The sequence below is a fragment of the Vombatus ursinus genome, unplaced genomic scaffold, assembly GCF_900497805.2.
Source record: "Vombatus ursinus unplaced genomic scaffold, bare-nosed wombat genome assembly UNPS02009062.1, whole genome shotgun sequence".
NCBI classification, from domain to species: Eukaryota; Metazoa; Chordata; class Mammalia; order Diprotodontia; family Vombatidae; genus Vombatus; species Vombatus ursinus.
In genome coordinates this window covers 5,816,010-5,822,050 of record NW_020948840.1, presented here as the reverse complement: position 1 = coordinate 5,822,050, position 6,041 = coordinate 5,816,010, and the positions used below count along the sequence as shown (strand labels likewise).

Sequence of the window (6,041 nt, the reverse complement as noted above, 5' to 3'; positions counted from 1 at the left end):
TAATTTGGAAGCAATAGGTACATATGCCAGCAGCAGTGGAGGGTCTGGACTGGAGTAAGGAAACATTTCTTGACCAAACCTCCTTGACAAAGTAGAGGAACTCCTGGATCAAGTAGGAGGTAAAACCAAGGAACAATAAAGGAGAAGCCGTAATGAGGAGAGGTAAACCTGATCTCCACCCATTCATCTGTACTATGTTTTATGTAGATTTTTAGACCAATGGAAAAGAGGCTGACCCTCTCTACCCAGAGTGCTTTTCTTTTATAGGGGAAGGAGGGAGAAAGACTTAACCCCACTTGGAATTGGGAACTTATGTGGGTACATTTTGGGAACAAAATGGACCCATGTAAGTAAATATAAACTGTATTCCAAGTAAATACAAGGTCATTTTAGGGGTAGAAGGGATATTAGAAACTAGGAGGTGGTAATCAGGAAAAGCTTCGCGTAAGAGGTGGAACCTCAGCCAGGCTTTGCAGGAAGAGAGACCCTCTAGGAGTCAGAAGGAAGGAGTGGGTACATTCCAGGCATAGGGAGCATACTGTACAAAATTCATGGAAATGGAAATTAGAATATCATGGGCAGGGAACAGCAAATAGACCAGTTTGTCTGGGACATAGTGTGCCTAAGGAGAACAAAGTGTGATAAGTTTGGAAGGCAAGCTGGGGCCAGAGTGTGATTCCCTACACTGAAATGTCCTGGAGTGTGGTGGGGGACCGGGGATCCACCAGAGGAATTGTTTTGATTGTTTATGGCCTTTGCTGTGAAGCTTTGTGTTTTCATTCAGGTGAAATGAAGGTGAAAGAAATAATCTTAAATTTGATATATTGTTAGCTCAGGGGCCTTCAGGGGAACTGAGGAAACTTTTTTCTTGAGGCCTAGACATGAGCTAAATTTTGATGTTACCAGGGGAGACCCTGAGCAGGGGCATGAGCTAAAGAGAGTATTTGTGAGATGCTGTAAGATCGAACTTAATATGTGTAAACCCACAGCTTTATTACTGGGTCAATATTATTTATATATTTACCTAGTATATTTCTATCCTTTCTTTAAAGTCCAATTCAGATGCCACTTTTGCCCCATTTGCCATAGTGATCGTCCTTCAACAACCTCCCATAACACTCTTGTGTGGTACCTTACTAAGGTACTTAGGTAACAAGCTCCACAGGTTTGACCAAGTTACTCTCCTGCTCAAAAAGCCCCACTAACTCCCTAGTACTTCTAGGATCAAATTTAAATTCCTTTGAAATTTATAACCCATCACAATCTGGCCCCAGTTTGCTTTTCCAGACTTATTGTATTTTTTTCCCCTTCATGCACAGTATGTCCCAAGCAAAATGGCCTATTTGCTATTCCTTACCCATGATAGTCTATTTCCAATTTCCATGAATTTGTACAGACTGTTTCCTATGCCTGGAATGTACTCCCTACTTCCTTCTAAATCCCAGAGGCTCTCTCTTCCTTAAGCCTAGTTTAGATTCCACCTCCTACATGAAGCTTTTCCTGATTACCACCTCTCAGCTTTTAGTATACCTTCCACCCCTGAAATATACTTGATATACAGTTCATATTTGTTGCTCCTTCTTTGTTCTCAAAGAGGCCCAATGACATCAGGAGGGTGATGTCTTGACTTGCAAATGAATTGGATTTAAGTGAGGCAAGACTGTGCAAAGTCATCAGCCTCACTCTCTCCTCCAGTCATTTGAGTCCAGTGGCAAGACATAGGTCAGGATGAATGGAGATGGCCCTGGATGCAGTGAGAGAACTCTTGTATGGGTACATACTATTCTTCCCAGAGATAGAGTATGGTCTCCTTGAGGGCAGAGCCAGTTTAATTTTTACCTTTTTATTTCCCCTCCCTAGAATATCATAGACTTTTGAGAAATGCTGGTTGATTGCCACCAGAGTCTTATTATATTTTTGTCCCTTAATTCCTCTACTAGCCTGTGAACTCCAAGAGGAAAGGAACCTCATCTTACCCAACTTTGTTTTTCTCCTACTACCTATCACTGTGCTCTGCACAAAATAAATTCTTAATAAATATTTGCTGAATGAACAGATGATGGGTGTCAGTATCTAATCCCTTTACTAGATTATAATTTTCATGAGAGCAGTGACTTTGTCTTAGCTAACTGTTGTATCTCTCCTAGTGGGGAGCACAGTGCTCTGTGCGCAGTAGGAACTTAATAAATGCTTGTTGGATGGCATTAATAATAACTCATGTTTCTGTAGGTCTTAAGGATTCAGACCTTCCAGGATGCTTTTGAACAAAATATTTTTCCAAGAAGCAGCATGGTACAGTGGATAAAGTGATGGATTTGGAATCAGGAGACCTTGGTTTTAACACCTACCCATATATTTTCTAGGTATGGGATCACAGGCAATTCACTTAGGTCTCAGAATCTCAGTTTCTTCATTTTCAAAATGGAGTAATAATACTTCCCCTAACTATTTCACATGGGATATTGTGAGGAAAGCATTTTGAACACTCTAAAATACCCCATCCATGGGAACAGTTATTATTGTCTCTATTTTATGGTGAAGTCAAGTCCTTAACACTTGGCCCACGGTTACACAGCTACTAAGTTTGATGGCTGAGCTTAAACCTAGGACTTCTGACTAACATGCATGAGATTTTTTAGGTTTAGTCTAGTGCCCAAGTACCTGTTCATCTAAGTACTTAACTATCATCCAAATATACAGCATATATATGTACATGTATATATTTATTTGTGTGTAAATATGTATATATTTGTGTATGTGTATATATGTGTGTGTGTGTGTGTGTGTGTGTATTTGATCAGGACCTATCATTCATGTAAGGCTGTGGTCTCCAAAGTGGAGTGTGTGCATTTCAAGGAGTACACTTGATAATCCACTTGAATACGGAAGGAAAAATACTAGTACTTCTAATTCTATGTATTTTTATCTAATAAAAGGAAATAATTTTTTTTTTACCAATATTGAGTATATAGATTGACACTAGCACCTTCATCCAGTTTATAGGTCAAATGGTCATACATTACTTTGGTATCAGTATGTGGGGAGTCCTGAGGATTCAATGTGATTGTATTGACAGTGGTGCCCATATTAATTTGTTTCCTTTTAGTATATTACAATGTATTCCAATTTATGTGTGCCTACTTAAGTCAGGCCACAGATTATGTCATCTAGTTTTAACTAAACTAAATCTCACAACAAAATGGCTTAAAGAGCATCTGGTAAAGAAGACATGGTTTGAAGATAATGCTAGTACTGTGAGCATGAGTGAACAATGCAACAATGGCGGAGCTGACACTTCTAATTTGAAAAGAAGCCCTTTGTCAGCCCCCTTGTGGGACAAAAACAATGCCATCTAGTTAGAGCTGACAAAAACATGAGAGATTATTAGGATTATATGAAATATGGATCTGTATTCACTCTCATTAATAATGAACCTCACGATAAGTTTGTATTTTCCCCTGAGATATGAGCTAGTGAGTGTAAAGTCATTCAAAACTAGGCTTTTATGGCCAAAAACATGTGTCACTTATAAAACTCTGAAACTCTCCTCTTCTCACCTCTAGTATCAAAATAAACTAGGCTTTGAACAACATTTCCAAGTTATTCTATTACAAAGTGTTAAACTAAGATTCTCAAAAATAATGAAGTATATCCTATCATTGCTCTCACTAAATGTTATAATATTTTAGTGAAAGCAGTGTTTTTTGCACATTAATAAATAAAATAAAACATTTAAAATATCATTTATTTTCATTTCATTCTCCTTATTTGTATTCTTGTACATGTGTTATGATTCCTATAATACACTATTAAGTACTGAATACATATAGTTTATAAATTACATAATTTACACATACAGGGAGTTTTGTGTTCAAAAATTTTTGCTGATGAGATACGTGATCAAAATTTTGTAGACCATTATTTATGGCATTCCTAGTGAAGAAATTTCCCTTACTAATGTAGATTATCAATGTTCTGAAAATTATAGTCTTAGTTTCCTGGGGGCACCAAGAGGTTAAATGAAATGTCCAGGGTCACATAGCCAGTATATGTCAGACTAAACTCAGTTCTTCCTGACTGTGGGCCTCATCCTTTATCCACTATTTCACAATTCCTCTATATTATTATTAGGAAAAAGAGGGATTGTTTGACCCTTTTCCTACTGTGTAGGACTGTGTAATATTGTGATACCGTGTAATATAGTATAATATTATAATAATGAGTTATACCATGTGGACTGTCAATAGACCCAGGTATACCTTTTAGGTTCAGAGTAGGAGGGCATCACCCCTACAAATAGATGCCCCACTAATAGGATCTTTGTATTTCCCTTCTTGGCAGTATCAAAGTCTTTTGAGAATGTCAGGTGTTTGGCACCTGATCCTGTACTGGGCTATACCAGATTCATTAACCACCTATGATGAACTTTGTGACCATTTACCTTCAGTTGGATTTTTGTACCATATCTTGTCAGATGGAAATAAAAGAAACTTTTTCCAGTATTGTGAGCATAGAGGTGAAGGACACATCATTTGTGTTTTTCCTAGAATTCTGTAGAAGCCAAGAATATTCTACCTAGGAAACCCAAATCTATCACCAAGGAGCCAGAAGATGGGAGAAGCTCTAATAAGTAAATGGACATCTGTTTTAAGCTAGTAACTTTAACCTAATAGCATATCAAGGACACTAGAATGAAAGGATTTGGAGTCTTTGAAGACAAGGCTACAAGTGTATCTATCAAATGTAACTTCTGGTACAAGTGTACAAGTGTGGTCTATGAATATTGTTATCTACTTGTACTCCCTGAAAAAGGCATGTACATTTGAACCTCCAATAGGTGATAAAAAGTCATTAATCTCAAACAGATGAAAAAATAATGAAGTCAACTTCCTCAGAAGAAAGTGATTGATGTACTTATATTTCCTCAACCTGGAAACATAACTGCATTGGAGAAGATTTTGAGGATATTAAATCAGTTATTGATGAAGTAGAGGAAATTAAAATATCTCAGAGACTCAGGCTACAGGGCTTTGACCTAAGCAGAGTTATTGGATGGGGAAGTTTTACTAAATTTCTCTTAGTGACATTAAAAAAGAACGACCATGCCATGAAAATAATGAAAAAGAAATTGGTCCACAATGATGAAGACATAGATTGTGTACAGATTAGAGGCATGGATTTGAATCATGTATTTGATCCAGTAATGTGTTCCTCATTGGCTTATATTCCTGCTTCTAAACAGTCCATTGTTTCTTGTCATAGGGCGTGTGAATGAAGGGGATCTCATGTTCCATAGGCAAAGGCAAAGAAAGCTTCTGGAAGAACAAATCAGGTTTTATGATGATGAAATGAGGACTTATCCACTGGGACTTAAAACTAGATAACATATTCTTTGCTGCCAAAGGTGATATCAAAAGAAAAGATTATAGTACGTTCAGGAAAGGTTTAGACTCCTGTGACACAACAAACACTTTCTGTGGGACATCAGATTACATTACATCAGCAATCCTAAAAGGAGAAGAATACAGCTTCAGTGCATATTTGTGGACCCTTGGAATTCTGATGCTTGAGATGATGGTAAGAAAATCTCCATTTGATATAATTACAGACAATTTGGTTATGAACATTAAAGATTTCCCTTTCCAAGCTATCCTTGAGAAGTCAATTTGAATCACCAGATTTCTCTCTATTTAAGTCCTCTTTACGTAAATGGGATTTTTAAGCAAGGATCCCAAAGAGAGGCTTGGTTGTCAACCACAAATGGGATATTTTTAGGCAGCAAGTCTCACATGTTCTTCCATAAACTGCTGGAGAAGAAGGAGGATCTTTCTTCATTTCACCCACAGATAATAGATAACTATGGTCTGGATAACTTCAGTACACAGCTCACCAGTGGACCTGTGCAACTAGCCTCAGATGTCAGAAATATGATAAAAAGAATAGACCAGCCAAAGTGTGAAGGATTTGAATATATCAATCACTTGTTGCTTTCTTTAAAGAAGTCAGTACGAATAAATGGTAACTGCATTGCAGACAAATAA

At 37.4% G+C, this 6,041-nt stretch overlaps 1 pseudogene; it reads left to right on the top strand.

The window, feature by feature from the left end:
* The first annotated feature begins 4,876 nt into the window (after nt 1-4,876).
* Nucleotides 4,877-6,041, top strand: LOC114034623 (annotated as a pseudogene).